Source organism: Ursus arctos, unplaced genomic scaffold, assembly GCF_023065955.2.
Source record: "Ursus arctos isolate Adak ecotype North America unplaced genomic scaffold, UrsArc2.0 scaffold_6, whole genome shotgun sequence".
In the NCBI taxonomy this organism is placed as follows: Eukaryota; Metazoa; Chordata; class Mammalia; order Carnivora; family Ursidae; genus Ursus; species Ursus arctos.
In genome coordinates this window covers 30,110,207-30,132,822 of record NW_026623078.1, presented here as the reverse complement: position 1 = coordinate 30,132,822, position 22,616 = coordinate 30,110,207, and the positions used below count along the sequence as shown (strand labels likewise).

The following is a 22,616-nucleotide window of genomic DNA, read 5'->3' as shown; positions in this document are numbered from 1 at the left end:
TCATCCTTGTTGCTTGTATCTGGATTTTGCCCTTTTCTGTTGCTAAATAGTGTTCCTTTGTATGATGTATCATAGTTTATCTCATATATACAATATCGTGCCCTCTTTTAATTTGATATAGTGATCATTTTTCATATTTTTTAAAACTTTATTTTTTTAGTAATCTCTACACCCAATGTGAGACTCAGATTTACGACCCCGAAATCAAGAGTCTCATGCTCTTCTGACTGAGCCAGCCAGGTGCCCCTATTTTTCGTATTTTGAAGGGATCTTTGAAAAACATTTTCGATGGCTACATAATGCTTCATTTGGCCAGGGTATACTTTACAAGGATATAAACAGGTGTAAACAAAGAATACTTGATAAGTATATAAACAGAATGTACCTGTTTTGATCATCTAAGCTGTTGCCCCCTTTTTTTGACAATTATAAGTAATGTGCAACAATCTTTATATTCAAATTTTTATGTCACTGATTATTTCCTTAAAATAGATTACTGTAAGGGGAATATTGGGTTAAAAAGAATAATATGTTGCCCAATTACATTAAAATTTGTATTAATTACTTAGAGTGTATTCTGTTCCATTCTGACAATCCTGAGTTAAAAAAACACGTCTTGTTTGATAGATAAAAAGTGGTATGTTCTTAAATTTTGATTTTATTGATTACTTATGAGACTGAACAGTTTTCAGATATTTTGTATGTCCTTTTTGATTTGTCTATTTGAATTTGTTAATTTTTGTTGCATTGCTTGGCCAGTCTTCAAATGTTTATGTGTTGGGGGTAGTAGCATTACGTCTGTTTTGTTTAATTTTCCTGCTTTGGAAAAACTGGCTCTTAGTTTTGTGTTTGTTTGATGTGCAACAGTTTTAGACGTTATATGGCCTAATATTTGTGTGTGTGTGAGATTTCTCCAACTGTTTTTCACCTAAGACATTCCTGTGATCAGGTATTTGCTAATGCTTAAAAAGGATATTATAATTGACATACAGCATTGTGCAAGTTTAGGGTGTCCAGCCTCCTGATGTGGTACGTTTATGTTGCATTATGATTGCTATGGCGTGTTAGCTAACGCCTCTGTCATGTCACATAGTCATCATTTCTTCTAGTGTTGGGATGCTGAGACTTTTTAAATCATTTTGTGTGTTTACTAACATTATAATTCGGATGTGAGAATATGTGTGGTCTGTACATAATATGCTACCTTTTGGTGTCTTTTTTGGCAGTGGTGTATTTACCGTTTAAAACTTAGTCCTGTTCAGATCGTGAATGGTTCCTTTATATGTTATTGCTTAGGTTCTCTAAGAAACATGAGTACAATCTTCTTGGACTTCTGCTCCTCCCCTCTTTTCTCCCAGGTGTGTCTGGGGGAATTTACTCTGTTGTCTTGGTAGGAAAGGAGGGACACTTCCCTTTGTGTGGGTGTGCTGTGTTGCCCTCTGAGCTCCTCTGGTCTTTGGGATGATGTCGTTGTCCACCGCATAGCTGATGCCCTTCTCTCCTGCCTGGCCAAAACCTGCAGTTGGTGATGTGTAGTCTGTTTTTTCCTGTTGGCTGTGATTTACCATCTCTCCCTTGCTCTCTTGACCTAAATCCTTAATTGTCTTTGGCCCCTGGAATGTTGCTCCATTCTCACCCTCTTCCGTAGTATCTCCTAACGGGACCATCCAGTGGCAGGCTTATCAGCTCTCCACTTGGTGTCCGCACCACATAGGTGGCAAGGACAGAACATTTCTCTTGTAGTTTCTTTACTTCCTCTTTTTCTGTATAACATGCCTATTGCCTTTCTTCTAAGCCTGAGGTTACCTAATAAAAATAAAACTATTTGCCCACTTTAAGTACAATAGACATATTTGGTCACCTGAGTTTGGAATACTTGCCTATCAAGATATTTTACTTTCAATGGACTATAATGAATAGACTTATGAGGATATTTAAATTCTAATTATATTTTGATATCTGTAGTTCCTTACTGAAATCTTACTAGAGTTTTGATTAGTGGATTTATTACTTTTAAATGAAGGAAGTCTGGTGCTAAAGCAATGAAAAATCTGACAATAATCTCTGTGGATGATTACTATGGAGCTCATGTTCTAGTAAGTGAGGCAGTGATTAAGAGGTGGTTACTCACTGAGAAGGTGACTTTTGATAAAGACCTAAAGGAAGATGGGGCATCTGGGTGGCTCAGTCGGTTAAACATCTGCCTTCAGCTCAGGTCAGCCTGGGATCAAGCCCCACATCCGGCTCCCTGCTCCATGGGGGGCCTGCTTTTCCCTATGCCTCTCCCTCTCTCTCTCTGTTTCTCATGAATAAATAAATAAAATATTTGAAAAAAAAAAAAAAAAAGACCTAAAGGAAGAGAGGGAATAAGTCGTGTGTATGTCATGAGAGGAGAGAACATTCCAAGCAGAACAAACAGCAAGCACAATGCCCCTGAGGTAGGAATGTATCAGGCATGTTGATATCTTCTCCAGGAGACCAGTATGGCTAGAAAAGAGTGAACCAAGGAGGAGAGTAGTTGGTATATGAAGATGTGACAAGGGTCATTTGGTTTGGTTTGATTTTTTTTTTTTCTATTGTAGGTCTTCTGTTAAGAATGTTGACATTTTTCCTTTGTTGGCAATTTGTAGTTTCAAGATCTGATTTCATGGTTGTCATGAGGGAGTGTAAGAATTTATTTATGACTTGTCTAAGGGGTTGTGCTTTAGGCCATTCCCACTTAATGGATAAAGTGGACTGCTTTCAGATTGTTGGAGAGGGTTTAGAATATTCTGCAGATCACAAAAAAGGTAAAAAGAAAATAGGGAAGTACTGGTAAGCTGCCAAGCCATGTTTCAACTGGAAAGCTCTCTGCTCACAGAAGGGCAAAACTAACCATTACTCATTACGCTGTAAAAATTAGGATTTCATATGGGTGGCTCAGTCGGTTAAGTGGCTGCCTTCTGCTAGGGTCATGGTCCCAGCGTCCTGGGATCAAGCCCCACCTCAGGCATCCTGCTCAGCAGGGAGCCTGCTTCTCCCTCTGCCTCTGCCTGCCACTCTGCCTACTTGTGATCTCTCTCTCTCTGTCAAATAAAAATAAATAAATCTTTAAAAAATTTTTTTAAAATTAGGATTTCACATATGACCTTAATCTGTAGATGACAACACCTGAATGTGTCACAGGGATTTGGAGCCAACTCAGAGGAGATTCTTCTCCTTGTCAGACTCTACATAAATGAGTAGCTTCTTAATAAGGCAGGGAATGAAAGGTTAAAAAGTCCCAAGAAACAGATATCATTTAGAGGGATTTATAAGAAGGTCCTTTCATTTTCTACTTAAAATTATATTAAGTAATAATTAGACATTACCCATGCGGTTTAAAAAAATATTTATTTTTTATTAATTTTTTTAAAGATTATTTATTTATATATTTGTTGTTTTTTAAAAAATAATGTTTTATTATGTTATGTTAGTAACCATACAGTATATCCTTAGTTTTTGATGTAGTGTTCCATGATTCATTATTTGCATATAACACCCTGTGCACCATGCAATACATGCCCTCCTTAAGACCCATCACCGGCCTATCCCAATCCCCCACCCCCTCCCCTCTGAAGCCCTCAGTTTGTTTCCCAGAGTCCATAGTCTCTCATGGTTCATTCCCCCTTCCGTTTACCCCCCCTTCATTCTTCCCTTCCTCCTCCTGCCAATCTTTCTGCTATTTCTTATGTTCCATAAATGAGTGAAACCATATGATAATTATCTTTCTCTGCTTGACTTATTTCACTTAGCATTATCTCCTCCAGTGCCGTCCATGTTGCAGCAAGTGTTGAGAACTCGTTCTTTTTGATAGCTGCATAATATTCCATTGTATATATGGATCACAACTTCTTAATCCAGTCATCTGTTGAAGGGCATCTCGGCTCCTTCCATGATTTAGCTATTGTGGACAATGCTGCTATGAACATTGGGGTGCACATGGCCCTCCTCTTCACTACGTCTGTATCTTTGGGGTAAATACCCAGTAGTGCAATGGCTGGGTCATAGGGTAGCTCAGTTTTTAACTTTTTAAGGGACCTCCACACTGTTTTCCAGAGTGGCTGTACCAACTTGCATTCCCACCAACAATGTAGGAGGGATCCCCTTTCTCCACAGCCTCTCCAACTATTGTTGTTTCTCGCCTTGTCCATTTTTGCCATTCTAACTGGCGTAAGGTGGTATCTCAGTGTGGTTTTGATTTGAATTTCCCTGATGGCTAATGATTTTGAACATTTTTTCATGTGTCTGTTAGCCATTTGTATGTCTTCATTGGAAAAGTGTCTGTTCATATCTTCTGCCCATTTTTTGATTCTATTATTTGTTTCTCGTGTATTGAGTTTGAAAAGTTCTTTGTAGATTTTGGATACCAGTCTTCTATCTGTAGTGTCATTTGCAAATATCTTCTCCCATTCTGTGGGCTGCCTCTTAGTTTTTTTGACTGTTTCTTTGGCTGTGCAGAAGCTTTTTATCTTGATGAAGTCCCACAGGTTCATTTTATCTTTTGTTTCTCTTGCCTTTGGAGATGTGTCATGAAAAAGATTGCTGTGGCTGATGTCGTAGAGGTTGCTGCCTATGCTCTCCTCTAGGATTTTGATGGATTCCTGTCTCACATCGAAGTCTTTCATCCATTTAGAGTTTTTCTTTGTGTATGGTGTGAGAGAGTGGTCAAGTTTCATTCTCTTGCATGTAGCTGTCCAATTTTCCCAGCACCATTTATTGAAGAGACTGTCTTTTTTCCACCGGATGTTTTTTCCTGTTTTGTCAAAGATGAGTTGCCCAAAGAGCCGAGGGTCCATTTCTGGGTTCTCTCTTCTGTTCCATTGGTCAATGTGTCTCTTTTTGTGCCAGTACCATGCTGTCTTTGTGATCACAGCTTTGTAGTATAGCTTGAAATCTAGCAACATGGTGCCCCCAGCTTTGTGTTTCCTTTTCAACAATTCCTTGGCAATTCGGGGCCTTTTCTGGTTCCACACAAATTTAAGGGCTGTTTGTTCCAGTTCTTTGAAAAATGTCATTGGTATTTTGATCGGGATGGCATTGAAAGTGTAGATTGCTCTGGGTAGCATAGACATTTTAACTATGTTTATTCTTCCGATCCATGAGCATGGAATATTTTTCCATCTTTTTGTGTCTTCTTCAATGTCTTTCAAGAGTGGTACGTAGTTTCTAGAATATAGATCCTTTACGTCTCTGGTTAAGTTAATTCCGAGATAATGTATGATTTTCGGTGCTATTGTAAATGGAATTGAGTCCCTAATTTCTCTTTCTTCAGTCTCATTGTTCGTGTATAGAAGTGCAACTGATTTCTGAGCATTGATTTTGTTTCCTGCCACATTACTGAATTGCTCTATAAGTTCTAGTAATTTGGGGGTGGAGTCTTTTGGGTTTTCCATATCGAGTATCATGTCATCTGCGAAAAGAGATAGTTTGACTTCTTCTTTGCCAATTTGGATACCTTTTTTCCGTTTTTGTTGTCTGATTGCTGTTGCGAGGACTTTTAGTACTATGTTGAATAATAATAGCGAGAGTGGACATCCTTGTCGTGTTCCCGATCTTAAGGGAAAGGCGTTCAGCTTATCCCCATTGAGAATGATATTTGCTGTAGGCTTTTCATAGATGGTTTTTATGAGATTGAGGAATGTACCCTCTATCCCTACACTCTGAAGGGTTTTAATCAGGACAGGATGCTGTATTTTGTCAGATGCTTCTTCTGCATCAGTTGAGAGGGTCATATGGTTCTTGACTCTTTTCTTGTTGATATGATCTATCACACTGATCGATTTGCAAATGTTGAACCACCCTTGCATCCCAGGGATGAATCCCACGTGGTCATGATGGATAATCCTTTTAATGTACTGTTGGATCGTATTAACTAGGATCTTGTTGAGAATTTTGGCGTCCATATTCATCAGGGATACCAGTCTGTAATTCTCCTTTTTGATGGGGTCTTTGCCTGGTTTGGGAATCAAGGTAATACTGGCCTCACAGAATGAGTTTGGTAGTTTTCCTTCTGTTTCTATTTTTTGAAACAGCTTCAGGAGAATAGGTATTATTTCTTCTTTGAATGTTTGGTAGAATTCCCCAGGGAATCCATCAGGCCCTGCACTCTTGTTTTTGAGGAGGTGTCTGATCACTGCTTCAATCTCTTCATAATTAAACGATCTGTTTAAATAATCAATTTCTTCCTGTTTCAGTCTTGGTAGTTTATAGGTTTCCAGGAAGGTATCCATTTTCTTCCAGGTTGTTTAATATATTGGCATAAAGCTGTTGATAAGAGTTTCTAATGATCCTTCCTATTTCCTTGGTGTTAATCATGATCTCTCCCCTTTCATTCATAATTTTTAAAATTTGGGTCCTTTCTCTATTCTTTTGAATAAGTCTGGCCAGTGGTTTATTGATCTTATTTATTCTTTCAAAGAACCAGCTTCTAGTTCCGTTGATCTGCTCTACTGTGCTCCTGGTTTCTAATTCATTGATCTCTGCTCTAATCTTGGTCACCTGCCTTCTTGTGCATGGGTTAGGCCTGTTCTTCTGTTCCAGCTCCAGCTTCTTGAGGTGAGAATATAAAAACTGCATTTTAGAATTTTCTATTCTTTTTTTTTTAAAGATTTTATTTATTTATTTGATAGAGAGACAGCCAGCAAGAGAAGGAACACAAGCAGGGGGAGTGGGAGAGGAAGAAGCAGGCTCCCAGTGGAGGATCCTGATGTGGGGCTCGATCCCAGGACCCCAGGATCACGCCCCAAGCCGAAGGCAGATGCTTAACGACTGAGCCACCCAGGCGCCCCATAGATTTTTCTATTCTTTTGAGTGAGGTTTGGTTGGCTATGTATTTTCCCCTTAGGACTACCTTTGCAGTGTCCCATAGGTTTTGGACTGATGTGTTTTCATTTTCATTGGTCTCCAAAAATTGTTTAATCTCCTTCTTAATTACCTGGTTTACCCAATCATTCTTGAGCAGGATGGTTCTTAGTTTCCAAGTGTTTGAATTTCTTCCAAATTTTTCCTTGTGATTGAGTTCCAATTTCAAAGCATCGTGGTCTGAGAATATGCAGGGAATAATCTCAGTCTTTTGGTATCGGTTGAGACCTGTTTTGTGACCCAGTATATGTTCTATTCTGGAGAAAGTGTAGCATTCGAAAAGAATGAGTATTCTGTTGTTCTGGGGTGTAGTGTTCTGTATATATCTGTGAGGTCCATCTGGTCCAGTATGTCATTCAAAGCTCTTGTTTCTTTGTTGATTTTCTGCTTAGGTGATCTGTCTATTGCTGAGAGCGGAGTGTTGAGGTCCCATACTATTAATGTATTATTATCTATATATCTCTTTATTCTGGTTAAGCGTTGGCTTGTGTATCTAGCTGCTCTCCTGTTGGCGGCATAGATATTTATAATTGTCATATCCACTTGTTTGATACATCCTTTAAGAATAATATAGTGTCCTTCTGTATTTCTAACTACAGTCTTTAGTTTAAAATCTAATCTGTCTGATATGAGAATTGCTACCCCAGCTTTCTTTTGAGGTCCATTGGCATGAAAAATGGTTTTCCATCCCTTCACTTTCAGTCTGGATGTATCTTTATGTTCAAAATGAGTCTCTTGTAGGCAGCAAATATATCAGTCATGTCTTTTTATCCAGTCTGCAACCGTTTGTCATTTTATGGGAGCATTTAGGTCATTCACATTGAGAGTGATTATTGAGAGATATGATTTTAATGATGTTGTGTTGCCTGTGAAGTCTTTGTTTCTATAGAGTGTAAATTTCTGTTCTGTATCACTCTTGGGGCCTTTTTACTTTTATAGAACCCCCCTTAATATCTCCTATAAGGCTGGTTTGGTGGTTACAAATCCCTTCAGTTTCTGCCGATCTTGGAAGGTTCTTATCTCTCCCATCAATTCTGAATGACAGCCTTGCTGGATAAAGGATCCTTGGCTGCATGTTCTTCTCAGATAGATCTTTGAAAATACCCTGCCAACCGTTCCTGGCCTGTCAGGTCTCTGTAGACAGGTCTGACATTATTCTAGTATTTTCCCCTCTGTACGTAAGGATTTTCTTCCCCCTGGCCGCTTTCAATACTGTATCCTTGGATCTAATATTTGCTAATTGCACTATGACGTGACGTGGTGTAGGCCTGTTCTCATTGATCTTGGGAGGGGTCCTCTCTGCCTCTTGGACATGAATGCTTCTTTCCTTTGCCAGATTGGGGAGTTCTGAGCTACAATTTGTTCCAATATCTCTTCTAGACCTCTCTCTTTCTCTACCCCCTCAGGGATGCCGACGATTCTGACATTGGAACGTTTCATTGAGTCAGTAATCTGTAATCTACATTCTTGAGATTGGATTTTTTTGATCCAAGTTTCCGTTTTAACTTTTTCTTCTACCATTCCATCTTCCAATTCACTAATTCGTTCTTCTGCCTCATTTACCTTGGCTGTCAGAGCGTCTAGTTTAGACTGCATTTGATTCACAGCATTTTTAATTTCTGCCAGATTCGCTCTCATTTCTACCCTTAGAGATTGTATATTCTCGTTAATATTTTCATTAATATTTTTTTCAAGCCTACACATCATCTTGACCATTGTTACTCTGAACTCCGTTTCTGACAATTTGGTTATATCCATATCCATTAGTTCTGTGGCAAAGGCCACAGTCTCTGTCTCCTTTCTTTGCTGAGGGTTTCTCCTCCTCGTCGTTCTGAGAGGAGAGGTTGCAGGGATGCACAGAGCCCAAATTATTGACTGGGACCCAGGCAGTGTGCACTTGTTTTATAGGGACCTTAGGGAGGTGGGCTTCTTGATTTTTTCAGCCTGCCTTCTGGGGGAGGGGCCTGCCACACTGATATTCAGGCAACCCTGTTTGGGTAGAGTCGCCCTGTCCCCTCTGAAGGGGAATGGGGATGGGCACAACGTGAACTGGTATTTCCGGACTTTTGTTCTCTGGCGGCTTTCCCTGGTGGTTTTCTGTGCCTCTCCCGAGAGTCAGGATATAGCAGTGGCTGTATCCTAGCCTCTGTCTCAGAACAGAGAGATCGCAGTCCGCTCTCCATTGAGCTCTCCTGGCCACTCTCTGTTTCCGTCGGTGCTGCTAAAAACCCTGCAGCATCCCAGGATGTGCGCCCCACAGCCACTCTCCCAGCCCTCGCTTCCAGGGCTGGCACGTCTCTGTCCTTTGTGCTTCTAACACTGCTAGCCACCCCCGGTTCCTGTGCGTGCTCCCGAGCTCCCTGTTTCAGTGTGGCTCGCGCGTGCTCCGGAGTGCTGGTTTTCTGTCTGGTTGCGTGCGCACTCCCTAGCTCTAGGTTTTAGTCTAGTTTGTGCGCTCCGGACCTCTGGTTTTCAGTTTGGACACGTGTGCACGCTCCCGAGCTCCCGGTTTCAGTCCGGTTCCAGTGAGCACTCCAGAGCTCTGGTTTTCAGTCTGGTTGCGCGCCCGCTCCTGAGCTCTTGGTTTCAGTCTAGTTCGAGTGTGCGATCCGGAGCTCCCATTGTCATTCTGGTCGGGCACGTTCCCGAGTTCTCGGTCTCAGTCTGCTCTCTCGCTGGTGCCGGTCCGCAAGTCCAGCCCACGCCCCATTGCAAGTGGCTACTGCTTCCCAGCACCCGAGCATGTTGGCTCCCTCCACCTTCTGTTTATCTTCCGATATCTGTGCATGGATTCATGGCTCGCCGCTTGGTACCTCAATACTCAGCGCTGGAGATGTTTGTTTGTAGAGATCCAGATGTATCTTCATGCGTCTCAGGCTGATTTCGTGGGTGTTCAGGATATTGTGGTAGATATCCAGCTCAATTCAGGGGACCAGCTGAAGAAGGGGTCCCCTACTCCTCCGCAATCTTTTTCCTTCCTCCAAGATTATTTATTTATATATTTGAGAACGAGCGAGCATGAGCTGGGGGAGAAGCAGAGGGAGAGGGAGAGAGAATCTGAAGCAGACTGTGTGCTGAGCGTGGAGCCTGACGCAGGGATGTGAGATCATGACCTGAGCTGAAACCAGGGGTCAGATGCTGACTGAGGCACCCAGGCGCCCCTAAATTCTGTTCTTTCCTGGTGAGGTTTCCCGGCTTAAACTCATTTGAAGTCTAAGGAGGCACTTAGAGAAAGTGCCACCCCTCCGTTGCCCTGGTTTATGATGGCTGGGGAAAAAAGATTTATCCATGAACAAAATCTGGTTGCAAACTGGATTTGGAAGTACCTGTCTCTCTTTGTTACACCTAAGATGTTAGAAAGTGAATACATCCAGTTATATCTTTTCCTTTCTCATTTGGGGCTTGTTCAGTAAAAGTTATAAAGTTGAAAGCTAAAAAATTTATACAACAAAGTGTAAGATGTAAAGGTTAGAGAACGTCTTATGCTTTTCTTCTCCTGTCTTTTTTATACAAAATGATATACATGATCTCAAGAACAGAATGGCTAAAATCAGGTCTCCTACAGACAGTTTGTCAATTTTGTGTATGTACAGATGCAGGAAGCATTACTGCTTGGCTGGTGGCCAGAAAGCCCCAGTATGCTGGTGGCCAAAGGCCCACACCTCAGACTAGACCATGGGGAAATGGGGATGTTTGCCATGTGTAACTGGGAGGTCTCTTGGGGACATAGTCAGGCATGGTTGAATATGGGGCTTTAGTGTTCTTTTCCCTCATTTTCCAATTCTCTTTTTAGTTCTTGTCTCATTTTTCCTCTGCTTGACTTCTTTTTCAAAGAAGCTCACTTTCATTTGCTGTACCTCATATGCGACATGTAGTACCAAAGAAGGAACATATTTTTTTGTATAGTTCTTAGGAAAGTCCCAGGAAAGACTTTGAGTGGGCTGTCCATCCCTTTGTCATTCAGACTGGATTTGGGGTGAGGGAATACTTTAATTGGCCATGCCTGGGTTTGTGCCTGGCCTGGAGAAACAGGGATTAATCCCATCCAAGCTGCTTGCAGAGCATGATTTTTTTAATGACTGGTTCCCTGAAGGCAAAGATTCTGAAGGAAAATCATTTCCATTACAGTTAGAACATTTGGTTCAAATCCTCATTCTGATGCTGTGTGGTTTTGGGCAAGGCATGCGACCTCCCTTAGTTTCCTCATTTGCTAAGTAGAGATAGTAAGACCAAATGAAAGGCCTTTGGTGAGCTCTTTCATTAAGCCAATATTCACTGAATGCCTACTCTTTGCCACTTGTTGTGTTAAGAGTAGGAACTCTGATGAAAGCCAGTCTGGTAGACTCTCTGAGTTCATTACAAGGTGAAAACAGTGCAGAGAAGCAGTAACAGAGTCATAGATGTGAGCATCTGGAAACATGGAGAACAAGTGCTTCCCTGAGATTGGGGACTCGGAGAAGCCTCCCAGAAGGAAGTGACACTTGAACTGAATCTTCAGTGTTAACAAGGCATTATTAGCCTTCCTCGGTGAAGAAGGTAAGGACAAGCAAACTAGTTTTTGGGAACAACCGCAGGGAATGTTGAGACGTTCAGTTCATCATGGACTTCCAAGGAATTTGATACATCTGGAGTGAAAGCGGAAGCTCAGGCAGGGTGCTGATCTGATGTCCTCAAAGGGCCTTGTGAAGAGGTTTAGATTTGTTCTGAAGATGAGTGGTAGCCGTTGAAGGATTTTAAGCAGAGGTATAAAATAATTGGGTATCTGTTTTAGGCATATTGCTTTGGCAGTATGTGGGAAATAATTTGGCTAGGCTTAAAATTCAAGGGAGAAAGATGAATTACAAGGATGTTGTAATTCGGGCTTAACGTGATGAGAGCTTGGAACCGTGAAGATGGAGGGAGGGCAGTGTCCAGATATTTAGAAGGTGGACTTGATAGCACTTGGAGATTGATTGGTTGGCGGGGGTGGGGAGGGGATTAAGGATAACTTCCACATATTTGGATCACTAGTAATGTTGTTTGCAATGAGGAGTTGGAGTGGGTCTTTGGAAACATGAGGAATTCTGTTTTGACTAGGTTGAGTTTAAATTTCCTATGAGATATTAAGGAGGGGTCTATTTTATTACTCTTTAAAGCCTTAGTGGAGGGTATGGAAAGATTATCTTTGGCTTTGAAGGTTTGTTGGAAGTACCCAAGGGAAGAGGGACTTAAGGGTCTGGAGTGTTCCCGAAGCTTACACGTCAGAATGCATCTTTCAGAAAATGACATTGTTTAGGATACAGCCTAAGTTCGAGTGACCAATCTGTTCTTTGTTCATCTAGGATTTATACTTCCTTCCCAAAAGGATTTGGTTATGCCGGTTTGTCATTATTTGATTTGGAAAAATTTCATGGCATGCCCCTGTGCCAAGCACCTCCATACTCAGGTGTGGTTGGTATATTTTGTGTCAAGACAATATTTGTTCACTAATGTATCCAGTTCCTGGTCCAATCACTTGTAGCTAGGTTAGTAAAGTTGCTTTCTCTTAAGATGTTTGGTATGAGTCATAGTAAGTTAAACAAGGGAAGAGGACTATTTTGCTGAGGTTACTTGTCCCACTGGGCAGAGCCAGGTACCTACTTGAATTTGCATGGTCTCCCCTCTTGTGCCCTGGGAGATAAATCTGTGAGACTTGGAAAGAACTTTCTGGACAGCCGTAGCTACCAGTGGAAGTTTGATAGGGTGAAACAAATTTTTTGAAGTATCTGAACTGATTTTATTTCATTATGTTGGTTATCAGTAAAACTAGAAATAATCAAGATTTTAGTTTATGAAATAGCGTACTATACTTTAAAGTTTGTTAGGCTGATAACTAGCTGCTAATTACTGTTTTTTTTTTTTTAAAGATTTTTTTATTTATTTGACAGAGATAGAGACAGCCAGCGAGAGAGGGAACACAGCAGGGGGAGTGGGAGAGGAAGAAGCAGGCTCCCAGCAGAAGAGCCTGATGTGGGGCTCGATCCCAGATCGCCAGGATCACGCCCTGAGCCGAAGGCAGACGCTTAACCGCTGTGCCACCCAGGCGTCCCTGCGAATTAGTTTTGGTGTGCTGTTTATTTTGAGCTTATTCAAACTTTTTTTTTAATTAAGTTTTTATTTTAATCCCAGTACAGTTAACATACAGTGTTATATTAGTTTTAGGTGTACAATTCAAACTGTCAGTCTAACAGTTCTTCACTAGTTTGTAACGCCCTATTAAAAAACATGTTGGAAAGTAGAACAGTTAAGAAACAATGTGTATTTGTAACAGTAGTGGTATAAACAGGAAAAGCCTACAATTTTGCTTTCTGCCACCAGATGGTGCTTGTATACTGATAATACAACATACAGACTGGGTGAGTTCACACTGGTTAGTATTCCAAGGCTGGTGGCTACCTGATAAATGAGAGTTTAAACCACATAAAATCACTAATATTTGATCTTTTTTTGTCCTATAAATTAGTTGGTTTCATATGGTGCAGCCTAACAGGAAAAGGTCAGCCAAGTACACAACTTTAAAGAGAGCAAGGGATAATGATTTCAGGGTAAATGAGGGATTTAGTCTGGGCCAGAAGCTCTTCTCTTAGGCAGGCTGTATTTAAAATTAAGTATAGGAACTAGTGAACATTGTAACTCTTTAAAACAAAACTCATTGTAACTCTTACTCATTTGATAAGACCAGATATGACACACTTCATTTTATGAAATAGAACTACACCTTTTTTCTTTGAAGTGAAATATAAAGAGGGTCCTCCCCAACATCTGTTTCCCCAGATATTAGACAAAAATAAAATTATTAAAAACATTTTGGTGCCTTATGCTTCTGGCTATAACTGGGACCAGATTTACCCTCCCACCATAAACACCTAGCAAACTTCGGTGAGGTTCTTATATTATACATGAACTGATCTAATGTGATATGAAGGGAAGTTGTGGTAGTTGAAGATGTATATTGATGCAGAGCAAAAAAAAAAATAGTTAAGAATACAATAGTGGCCACAAAATGAATAAAAAATGTGATCTAAAAGAAATCAGAAAAGAGGGAGGAAAAAGGAGTAAGGAACACATGGGATAAGTAGAAAACAAAGAAGTTGATATATTTCAACCCAGCCATATCAATAATTATGTTAAATGTAAAAGGTTTAAATGCTTTAGTTAAAAGATAAAGAATGTCAGACTTGATAAAAGAGCAGGAAATACAATCATATGGTATGTAAAGAAATCTACTTTCAGTATAAAGACACAGATTGGTTAAAAGGATGGAAAATGATATTTCATGCAAACACATAACAAAGCTGGAATGACTATATTTATATCAGACAAAGTCGATTTTAGAACAAGAAGTATTATCAAAAATAAAATTACCAGTGATGAAAGGGTAAAATCATCAAGAAGACCTAACAGTTATAACCATCATGTACCTACTGGCAGGCCTTAGAATAACTAGACAGAAAAATAAGAAACCTAAGGCACTGGTGTGGACTGAGTTGTGTACTCCCCGAGTTCTTATGTTGAAGCCCTAACTTGAAATGTGATGGTATTTGGATATAGAGCCTATGGGAGGTATTTAGATTTCAATATGTCACAAGGGTGTAACCCTCATGATGAGGTTAGTGCTGTTTTAAGAACAGACACCAGATACCTAGCCCTCTACTCTGCATATCCCCTGCACTTGCCATGTGAGGACATTAAAAAGTCGGTTTTCCACAAGCCAGGAAGAGAGCTCTCATCAGAAACTGACCATGTTAGCACCTTGATCTGAGACTTCCAGCCTCCCGAAGTGTGAGAAAATAAATTTCTGTTCTTTAAGCCACCTTTTTTTTTTTTTTTAAAGATTTTATTTATCCATTTGAGAGAGAGAGAGACAGCCAGCGAGAGAGGGAACACAAGCAGGGGGAGTGGGAGAGGAAGAAGCAGGCTCCCAGCGGAGGAGCCTGATGTGGGGCTCGATCCCAGAATGCCGGGATCACGTCCTGAGCTGAAGGCAGACGCTTAACGACTGAGCCACCCAGGCGCCCCTGTTCTTTAAGCCACCTTAAACATGGTATTTTGTTATGGCAGGCCAAGCTGACTAAGACAGCTGCAGAGTTCAGTAACATTGTCAACCAGAGTTCTGGAACTCCCTATCTAGTAACAGCAGAATATGCATTCTTGTCAAGCACACAGAGGACACTCACCAAGATGGATGATATGCTGTGCTATAAGACAGTTCTCAGTGAATTTAAGAGAATTGAAGTAATACAAACTGTGTTCTCTGATCACAAAGGGATTAAGTTAGAAATAAAAATGATAAAAATATCTGGAAATCCCACAAATATTTGGAAATTAAACATCATATTTCTAAATAACTCATGGATCAAAGGAGAAGTCACAAAGAATGTTAGAAAAATATTTTGAACTAAATGAAGATGAAAATGAAACACTGAGATGTGGATGCAGCTAAAACAGTGCTTGAAAGGAAATGTATAGCTCTAAATGCTTATGTGAAAAAAGAAAAAGGTCCAAAATTAATGCTTTATCCTTCCTCTCTAAGAAGCTGAAAAAAGAAGAGCACATTAAATCCAAAATACAGAAAAGGAAATAACAAACACAGGGGCAGAAACCAATGAAATTGAAAATGGACCAACAGTAGAAAGAGTCAATGAAATCAGTGAAATCAAAAGCTGCTTCTGGGAAAGGATTAATAAAGTCTGTAAGTTTCTAGCTGGCCTGACAAAAGAGAGAAGGTGAAGATATATATTACCAATATCAGGAATAAAAGGGAATCATACTAACATTAAAAGAACTATACGGGAATTTTATGAATTATTTCATGAAGTTGATAACTTAGATCATTGGTTGGCAAACTGTAACTTGCAGGCTCACTGCCTGCTTATGTAAATAAAGTTTTATTGGACTATAGCCATGTCCATTTAGTTGTGTATTGTCTACATCTGCTTTTGAACTTTAACAGCTGAGTAATTGTGACAGACTATATGGCCTGCAAGCTTAAAATGTTTACTTCCTGGCCCTTGAAGGAAAAATTTGCTGCCCCTGACTTAGATGAATTGGGCATATTTATAAGAAAGCACAAATTACCAAAAGTGACTTGAGGACAAAAAACAAAAACAAAACAAATACCAAAAAAACCTCAGTAATTTAAAGAAGTTAAATTTGTATGAGAAACTTTTTCACAAAGAAAACTCAAATCGCAAATGATTTCACTAATAAATTCTATCAAACATTTGAGGAAGAAATAGTATCTGTACCTCAGAAAACAGGAGAAAGGAACACTTCCCAACTAATTTTTTGAGGCCAGCATTGTCTGATACCAAAACTAGACAGAGACCTTACAAGAAAAGAAAACTTGAGATCGGTATGCTTCATGATCACAGATGTAAAAGTCCTTAACAAAATATAAGCAATTTAAACTCAGCAAAAGTTAATATAGTATATCATGATTAAACGAGTTCATCTTAGGAAAGCATTAGCCATATTAATAGAATAAAGGAAAAAACATGAGCACCTTATAGACCCAGAAAAAGCATTTAATGAAAGTCAGCACTCATTCAGGATACAGACTCCTCAAACTAGGAATGGAAAGTAATTTTCTTAATGTGATAAGGGATTTCTCTAAACAACCTCTAGCTGATGTTATGTTTTGTGTCAAAAGATTGAATACTTGTAAGATGAGGAACAAGACAATGATATACATGTTACCACTTCCATTTAGCATTGTACTTGAGTTCTAGCGAATGTCATAATAAGAAATAAATGGGGGAAATATTGGAAAAGAAGAAATAAAACCGTCTTTGTATGCAAACACCAAGATTTTTTAGAAAATTCTAAGAACTCTGCGCCTGGGTGACTCAGTCAGTTAAGCATCTGCCTTCAGGTCAGGTCATGATCGCAGGGTCCTGGGATCGAGCCCCATGTCGGGCTCCCTGCTCGGCAGGGAGTCTGCCCTTCAACCTACTCTGGTGCGCACTCTCACTCTGTCTCTCAAATAAATAAATAAAATGTTTAAAGAAATTGCTAAGAACTCAAAAAATGAAAAGGTACTGAAGTAAATGAATTGAGTAAGGCCACAGGATACAAGGTCAATGTACAAAAAATCAACAGTATTTCTATTTAATAATAACGAAGAACTGGAACATTAAAATAGCACAAAGCATGTCATACTCAGGATTCAACCTAACAATATGTCTACAACCTGTATACTGCCAACTAAAAAAATGTTGTTCAAATAAAGAAGACTTAAACTAGTTAAAATGTCAGTTATTCCAAAGTTAACATGAAGCTGCAGTGCAATCCCCATCGAAATCATAGCAGGGTTTTTGTGTGTGTGTGTGTAAAATTTATAATATTAACATTTGTGTGGAGAGTCAAAGGACCTGCAGTAGCCAAAGAGTTTTGAAAAGGGTAGACAAATTTGGAGAGCTCATACTACCTGATTTTAAGACTTGTTATAAAGCTACAGTAATTAAGGCAGTGAAATACTGGCTTGGGGAATGATATACGGATTAATGGAACAAAGTAGAACAAGAGGTTGGCAACCTGGGTCCTGGACTAAATCTGGCCTGCCTAGTTTTGTTTTGGCCTGCAATCTGTGAATGGTTTTTATATTTTTAAATGGTCAGGAAACAAATTTTAAAAATGATATTTCATAGCGCATGAAATGTAGATGAAATTTTAGTATCAGTCAAGTTGTAGTGGAACACAGATATGATCATTTGTTTATTTTTGTCTAGAGTTGCTGTCATGCTACAGCAGCAGAGCTGAGCAGGTATGATAGATTGTATGGCTTGCAAAGCCCAAAATACTGGCTGTCTGTCTCTCTACAGAAGAAGTTTGCTAGATCCCTGGAATATAGAGTCAGGAAATAGACCCACTCATGTATAGTCAATTTGGTGTTTTGTTTTTTTCCCCCCAAATTAACAAAAATGCTAATAGGCAAAAGATACTCTTTCCATTGAATAGTAGAACAATTGGATATCCAGATGGAAAAAAACTATCCTCAACCCTTACCTCACACCACAGACAAAAATTAATCAGAAATGGATCATAGAGCTACGTGTAAAGTTGTAACTTTTCAGAAGAAGATACATTGTTACTTTGGAGATAGGCAAAGATTTTATAGAATTCAAAAAGCATGAATCATAATTTACAGAAGAAAATATATTGCTGCTTTAGAGATAGCTAAACACAGGGGAACATGAAAAGCATAAATCATAAAAGAAAAAATTGAGAAATTAAACTTTATCAAAATTTAAAACTTCTGAAACTTGAAAGTCACTTTAAAAAATGAGAAAGCAGAACATATACTAGAAGAAAACATTTGCAATACATGTGTTGACAAAGGATTTGTATCCAAAATATATAAACGAGCACTTAAAACTCAATTAAGACAAACAAAAGTGAGCAAAGTAACTGAATGGATACTTCACTAAAGGAGAAGTTAAAATGGCTGATAAGCATCTGAAAGATAGTTGAAATCGTTAATTATCAGGGAAGTGCAACTTTTAAAACCATAGTTAAAATTTAAAAAGATGGGTAATACCAAGTATTATAGCAGGACAGTTGGAACTCTCATGCATTGTTGCTATATGACCGTTTTGTCATGGTTTGTTCCTTTTTAATGACATTAAATGCGTGCTTTACCATACCACCGAGTAATTCCCCTCCTGGTATTTACCTAAGAGAAATGAAAAAATAAGGCCATTCAAGGACTTTTACATGAATGTTTGTAGCATCTTTCTTTATAATGGTCCTAAACTAGTAATATCCACCACATAAATGGTTTGTTTTTTTTTTTTTTTAAAGATTTTTAAAATTTATTTGAGAGGGGAGACAGCGAGCGCACAAAGAGGGGGAGCAGCAGAGGGAGAGGGAGAAGAAGACTCCCTGCCCATCAGGGAGCCCGATGCGGGACTCAATCTGGATCATGTCCTGAGCCCAAGGCAGACACTTAACCAACTGAGCCACTCAGGCACCCCCATGTCCACCACCTAAATGGTTAAACGAATCATAATATAGCCATGCCGTGGAATATTACTCAGTAGTAAAACATCTGATTCAAGCAACAGTATGGACAAATCTGGAAAACATTATGCTGTACAAAAGAAGCTGGATACATATGTATATCCTGTAAAATTCTATTTTTGTGACATTTCAGAACGGGCAAAACAATCCCATGGTGACAGAAGGCAGTTTATTGGTTGTCTAGATATGAAGGTGGGGATTTTTTTCTACAAGGGGACTTTTGGGATGATAGAAGTGTTCTGTACCTTGATTTTAGTGATAGTTACACAAGCCTATGTCAAAACTCATTTACTATGAGCATAAAATAGGCCCATTCATTACATGCAAATTTAATCTCAATAAAGCTGAGTTTTTTTTTTAAAAGATTTATTTACCTATTTTATTTTATTTTTATTTTTTTAAAGATTTTTTATTTATTTATTCGACAGAGATAGAGACAGCCAGCGAGAGAGGGAACACAAGCAGGGGGAGTGGGAGAGGAAGAAGCAGGCTCATAGAGGAGGAGCCTGACGTGGGGCTCGAACCCGGAACGCCGGGATCACGCCCTGAGCCGAAGGCAGACGCTTTAACCGCTGTGCCACCCAGGCACCCCTTATTTACCTATTTTAGAGAGAGAGAGAGTGAGACTGAGAGACAGTGTATGAGTGGCGGGAGGGGTAGAGGAAGAGAATCTTTAAGCAGACTCCCCACTGAGTGCAGAGCTTCTGGGGCTCAATCTCATGACCTATAAGATCATGACCTGAGCCAAAACCCAAGAGTCGGTGTTTAACCAACTGAGCCACCCAGGCACCCCAAGCTGAGGTATTTTTTTAAAGTTGATGTATTTTTTAAAAATACATTTTGTAATACTGAATTTTCATTGAAGCTAAAAATGTGTTGAAGAAAGCATCAGATTTTTGCCTCTTAAGTATTCTCTGAAGCCATTGTAAATGTTTTACTAGGAGCTAAAATGATATTTACCTCATAGACTGAGGATAAAATGATAAGTCTGTAAACTCCTTAACTTTTGCCTCTGTTCAACAAATGTTATTTAAGAGTTAGTCTTTATTGTAGGTAATATAGTCTAGTTGTAAGTAAAGGTTCTGAAGTTGAAATGGTTGCTGTGTGGATTTGAGCAGATTACTCAACCTTCCTATTCTCAGTTAACTCATCTGTAAGTTGGGGAGAATAAGTTATGCTTCCTCACAGTGTTGTTTTCAGGATCGAATATGAGAATTCTATGCCTGCACATGGCCTGTTACCTTACTTTACCATCGTGTTTGTAATTCCTTAAAAAGAATCTAAACGTCAGAGTATTTGTCCTAGGACATTGTTGCTTTGAGAGGTTTTTAAAAATTTACTTCTGCCCAATTAAAAAAAAAATCAGGCCCGATTCTGTTACTATTTCTGAGTATTCACTTTACAGAAGGAATGACTGATTCTATAATATAAATACACATATTTTTGGCCTCTTATTGGAATTTAGTTATTCCTGAAATGATACTGCCATTGTAGCCCAGAAAGTCATTTCTCCCTTGGAAAACTCCTGTGCACATCAGCAGTTATTAATTTGAGATTTAAACACAAGCCTCAAAAAATTAATTAATAAAATTAATTTGTACACATACCTCTTCTGCCTTGTCATAGCTTGATAGCCATCCATTTTGGTCTTTCAACTTTTTCACTTTCATTCTCAAGGAATGCCTAGTCTGTGTTTTCTTGCCACTGAGTTAGTATTCAAGGACTAACAACTTGTAACAAATTTCCCATGATACAAATTGAGAACTCCAGACATGCTTTGTTCTGCTCTTACTACAGGCAGTCAGGCAAGCCCAGGGCTCACCCGGCTCACCCTTTAATTTTGTATTAGAGATGGTTTAAATTATCTGGTAAGTCTAATAAATAAAAAAACTTTTTACATGTCACACAAGTTTAACATTTTTCATACCCCCCTAAAACAAAAGCAGAAGTAAGTAAAGCCAATCCTTAAATTAAAAAATGACTTTTTATAACTCTGGGTTGATTGTCTTATTTGGCCACTTATTTTTGTAATGCTCTTGAGAATCCTTTTTGAGTTCTTTATGCTGAAAGTTTAAAAATATTCTCTGTAAAGGTGAATATAAAGAAAGTAGTACCAAAAGGATTATTACTGTAAGTCCTCTTCTCCCTCAAGTTTATCACAGTTCATTAGGAAAATGCACCCAGAATTTAAATGTGATAAATGCTATATTCATAATTTTTTGCAAGAAGTGACCTTTCTAGCTACATACTTGTTTTTAAAATTCCAACAATTTTTGTTCTAGGTTATGGGAAGCAACATCCTCTATTTTTTTATTTGAGACTAATTTTATTGATCTGCTGTTCATCCTCTGAAAACCAAGTACAATATTTAGTTGCCCTTGTGTTTGAAGCAGTGCTGTATCACCAAGGTTTCTTTTGTGTAGTTCAGCACATCTTCCTTTAGCAATGCTTACTTACTTGTGTTAAAAAATATCTGGACAAAATGACAGTTCAAGTTGTGAAGACCTTGTTAATGTGGCATGTGACGTATAGATGAGTGGGCTTCCTATTTTTAGAATTGTGCAAAAAGAATTTAAACAGGTTTCTAGTCTTGGCTCTGAGAAATTTGAAAAATTCTTTCTTTTCCTCTTTATCTTGAACTGGAAAACATTATCCACCAGGTGTTTTTCCTTAATATTCAGTCACTTTTTGTATGTTTTTTTTTTTCAACTATTGATTTTTGGCAAAAGGTTTGTGAAGTTTTTAATGTTAATTGGATTTAGAAAGAAATTTAAGTATGGTTTTTAATGCAAGTGCTGTGACTATTAAATAATGAGAGTTTATGTTACATGTTTATAGAAGTTACTGCAATAATAGGATTTCTTGGAAATGGAATATTGTGTCTAATAAATTCTGGGCAAGATTTTGGGTGAGCATCAGAATAGGCCATGTTCCAAAGTTTGTTTTTATGTTGGTTACTGGAAACTTAGAATGTATTTCTCATAGAAAGATTGTGGTAAATTGTGGCAGAGTTCCCAGGATAGCCCATAAAAGCTCTTTTTAATTATAGTGAACAGTACACCTTGTAAATAGTTCTAAATTCGGTTTCCAAGGAACATTTTCCCCTAAATGCCATCTGATCAATAGCATTGAGCATCTTGCAACTCTAACAGCAGCTGGAGTAGAAAAGAAACGAAGATTTCAGATACATCAGAGATAATGGAGAGAGACACTGTCTCCCTTCACAGCTTTACTTTCAAATTGTTTATTAATAGGAGCAAGGTGAGTCAGTCCAAGGAAAGGCCAGTGCCTTAAGTGCTAGACATGCTTTAGAAGAAGGCTTAAAGACAGCACTAGGTAAAATGAGATGCAGAAGTGTCCGGTGGGCATCTGAAGATGGAAAAAGTGACAGAGGCACTGACTTAGCTACCCGAGGGCATAATGGGTAGGATGTGCCTTATTTGTAGCAGTGGTATTGAATCGAATGTTTAGTGTCATCTGAAGTTGGGAAGGGTGGAGATGGCATGCTAGAACAAAAAAATTCCTATATCTTGTAGGGAAATTTCTAGTTTAAAAATAAAATCCACATTGTCCAAATTTGGTTTTGTACAAGGGTTCTAATCTCTCCACATGGTTGCCAGACTTACTGTTTTCTGATTTTTTGACAGTGGTCATCCTAATGAGTGTGAAGTGGTCCATCCAATTTTAACACCACC

The 22,616-nt window shown here is 38.9% G+C and overlaps 1 protein-coding gene across 36 annotated transcripts in view; it reads left to right on the top strand.

Annotated features, from left to right (window-relative positions):
* The window catches only part of STAU2 (staufen double-stranded RNA binding protein 2), a 313,412-nt gene that overhangs the window by 61,395 nt on the left and 229,401 nt on the right, over positions 1-22,616 (top strand). The gene's annotated exons all lie outside the window — the stretch shown is intronic.